A 4,140-nucleotide genomic window follows, 5' to 3' on the forward strand; every position below is an offset into this window, starting at 1 on the left:
CCACCTAACTGAGGAACTCAATTTAACCTTGCGCAATACCCTAGATGCAGTTGCACCCCTAAAAACGAAAAACATTTGTCATAAGAAACTAGCTCCCTGGTATACAGAAAATACCCGAGCTCTGAAGCAAGCTTCCAGAAAATTGGAACGGAAATGGCGCCACACCAAACTGGAAGTCTTCCGACTAGCTTGGAAAGACAGTACCGTGCAGTATCGAAGAGCCCTCACTGCTGCTCGGTCATCCTACTTTTCCAACTTAATTGAGGAAAATAAGAACAATCCAAAATGTCTTTTTGATACTGTTGCAAAGCTAACTAAAAAGCAGCATTCCCCAAGAGAGGATGGCTTTCACTTCAGCAGTAATAAATTCATGAACTTCTTTGAGGAAAAGATCATGATCATTAGAAAGCAAATTACGGACTCCTCTTTAAATCTGCATATTCCTCCAGGGCTTAGCTGTCCTGGATCTGCACAGCTCTGCCAGGGCCTGGGATTGGGAGAGACACTTAAGTGTTTTAGTACTATATCTCTTGACACAATGATGAAAATAATCATGGCCTCTAAACCTTCAAGCTGCATACTGGATCCTATTCCAACTAAACTACTGAAAGAGCTGCTTCATGTGCTTGGCCCTCCTATGTTGAACATAATAAACGGCTCTCTATCCACTGGATGTGTACCAAACTCACTAAAAGTGGCAGTAATAAAGCCTCTCTTGAAAAAGCCAAACCTTGACCCGGAAAATATAAAAAACTATCGGCCTATATCGAATCTTCCATTCCTCTCAAAATTTTTTGAAAAAGCTGTTGCGCAGCAACTTACTGCCTTCCTGAAGACAAACAATGTATACGAAATGCTTCAGTCTGGTTTTAGACCCCATCATAGCACTGAGACTGCACTTGTGAAGGTGGTAAATGACCTTTTAATGGCGTCAGACCGAGGCTCTGCATCTGTCCTCGTGCTACTAGACCTTAGTGCTGCCTTTGACACCATCGATCACCACATTCTTTTGGAGAGACTGGAAACCCAAATTGGTCTACACGGACAAGTTCTGGCCTGGTTTAGATCTTATCTGTCGGAAAGATATCAGTTTGACTCTGTGAATGGTTTGTCCTCTAACAAATCAACTGTACATTTCGGTGTTCCTCAAGGTTCCGTTTTAGGACCACTATTGTTTTCACTATATATTTTACCTCTTGGGGATGTTATTCGAAAACATAATGTTAACTTTCACTGCTATGCGGATGACACACAGCTGTACATTTCAATGAAACATGGTGAAGCCCCAAAATTGCCCTCGCTAGAAGCCTGTGTTTCAGACATAAGGAAGTGGATGGCTGAAAACTTTCTACTTTTAAACTCGGACAAAACAGAGATGCTTGCTCTAGGTCCCAAGAAACAAAGAGATCTTCTGTTAAATCTGACAATTAATCTTGATGGTTGTAAAGTCGTCTCAATTAAAACTGTGAAGGACCTCGGCGTTACTCTTGACCCTGATCTCTCTTTTGACGAACATATCAAGACTGTTTCAAGGACAGCTTTTTTCCATCTACGTAACATTGCAAAAATCAGAAATTTTCTGTCCAAAAATGATGCAGAAAAATTAATCCATGCATTTGTTACTTCTAGGTTAGACTACTGCAATGCTCTACTTTCCGGCTACCCGGATAAAGCACTAAATAAACTTCAGTTAGTGCTAAATACGGCTGCTAGAATCCTGACTAGAACCAAGAAATTTGATCATATTACTCCAGTGCTAGCTTCCCTACACTGGCTTCCTGTTAAGGCAAGGGCTGATTTCAAGGTTTTACTGTTAACCTATAAAGCGTTACATGGGCTTGCTCCTACCTATCTTTCCGAGTTGGTCCTGCCGTACATACCTACACGTACGCTACGGTCACAAGACGCAGGCCTCCTAATTGTCCATAGAATTTCTAAGCAAACAGCTGGAGGCAGGGCTTTCTCCTATAGATCTCCATTTTTATGGAATGGTCTGCCTACCCATGTGAGAGACGCAGACTCGGTCTCAACCTTTAAGTCTTTACTGAAGACTTATCTCTTCAGTAGGTCATATGATTGAGTGTAGTCTGGCCCAGGAGTGTGAAGGTGAACGGAAAGGCTCTGGAGCAACGAACCGCCCTTGCTGTCTCTGCCTGGCCGGTTCCCCTCCACTGGGATTCTCTACCTCTAACCCTATTACAGGGGCTGAGTCACTGGCTTACTGGTGCTCTTTCATGCCGTCCCTAGGAGGGGTGCGTCACTTGAGTGGGTTGAGTTACTGACGTGATCTTCCTGTCTGGGTTGGCGCCCCCCCTTGGTTTGTGCTGTTGTGGAGATCTTTGTGGGCTATACTCGGCCTTGTCTCAGGATTGTAAGTTGGTGGTTGAAGATATCCCTCTAGTGGTGCGGGGGCTGTGCTTTGGCAAAGTGGGTGGGGTTATATCCTTCCTGTTTGGCCCTGTCCGGGGGTATCATCGGATGGGGCCACAGTGTCTCCTGACCCCTCCTGTCTCAGCCTCCAGTATTTATGCTGCAGTAGTTTATGTGTCGGGGGGCTAGGGTCAGTTGGTTATATCTGGAGTACTTATCCTGTCTTATCCAGTGTCCAGTGTGAATTTAAGTATGCTCTCTAATTCTCTCCTTCTCTCTTTCTTTCTCTCTCTCGGAGAACCTGAGCCCTAGGACCATATGTCAGGACTACCGGGCATGATGACTCCTTGCTGTCCCCAGTCCACCTGGCCTTGCTGCTATTCCAGTTTCAACTGTTCTGCCTGCGGTTATGGAACCCCTACCTGTCCCAGACCTGCTGTTTTCAACTCTTAATGATCGGCTATGAAAGCCAACTGACATTTATTCCTGATTATTATTTGACCATGGTTGTCACTTATGAACATTTTGAACATCTTGGCCATGTTCTGTTATAATCTCCACCCGGCACAGCCAGAAGAGGACTGGCCACCCCTCATAGCCTGGTTCCTCTCTAGGTTTCTTCCTAGGTTTTGGCCTTTCTAGGGAGTTTTTCCAAGCCACCGTGCTTCTACACCTGCATTGCTTGCTGTTTGGGGTTTTAGGCTGGGTTTCTGTACAGCACTTCGAGATATTAGCTGATGTACGAAGGGCTATATAAAATAAACTTGATTTGATTTGATTTGTTTCGTCCGACTTTCCCTTGGCACGTTCACAAAATTTCAGCACTTCAGTCAACAGTGTAGGCCACGCTATGTTTTATAAAACTTTGAATCAAACTTAAATACAGTGCATTCGGAAAGTGTTCAGACCCCTTGACTTTTTCCACATTTTGTTATGTTACAGCCTTATTCTAAAATATTTTTTTTTAAATATTCTCTCCTCATCAATCTACAGACAATACCCCATAATAACAAAGTAAAAACAGGTTTATATTACATATACATAAGTATTCAGACCCTTTTCTCAGTACTTTGTTGAAGCACCTTTTGGCAATGATTACAGCCTTGAGTCTTTTTAAGTATGACGCTACAAGCGTGGCACACCTGTATTTGGGGGGTTCCTCCCATTTTTTCTCTGCAGATCCTATCAAGGTCTTTCAGGTCGGATGGGGAGCGTCGCTGCACAGCTATTTTCAGGTCTCACAAGAGATGTTTGATCGGGTTCAAGTCCGGGCTCTGGCTGGGCCACTCAAGGACATTCAGAGACTTGTCTTGGCTGTGTGCTTAGGATGGTTGTCCTGTTGGAAGGTGAACCTTCGCCCCAGTCTGAAGTCCTGAGCGCTCTGGAGCAGGTTTTCATCAAGGATCTCTCTGTGCTTTGCTCCGTTCATCTTTCCCTCGATCCTGACTGGTCCCCCAGTCCCTGCCGCTGAAAAACATCCCCATAGCATGATGCTGCCACCACCATAACTTCACCGTAGGGATAGTGCCAGGTTTCCTCCAGACGTGACGCTTGGCATTCAGGCCAATCATGGTTTCATCAGACCAGAGAATCTTCTTTCTCATGGTCAGAAAGTCCTTTAGGTGCCTTTTGGCAAACTCCAAGCAGGCTGTGATGTGCCTTTTACTGAAGAGTGGCTTCCCTCTGGCCACCACCATGAATGCCTGGTTGGTGGAGTACTGCAGAGATGGGTGTCCTTCTGGAAGGTTCTCCCATCTCCACAGAGGAACT

The sequence above is a fragment of the Salvelinus namaycush genome, chromosome 34 (genome assembly GCF_016432855.1).
Source record: "Salvelinus namaycush isolate Seneca chromosome 34, SaNama_1.0, whole genome shotgun sequence".
Lineage (NCBI taxonomy): Eukaryota > Metazoa > Chordata > Actinopteri > Salmoniformes > Salmonidae > Salvelinus > Salvelinus namaycush.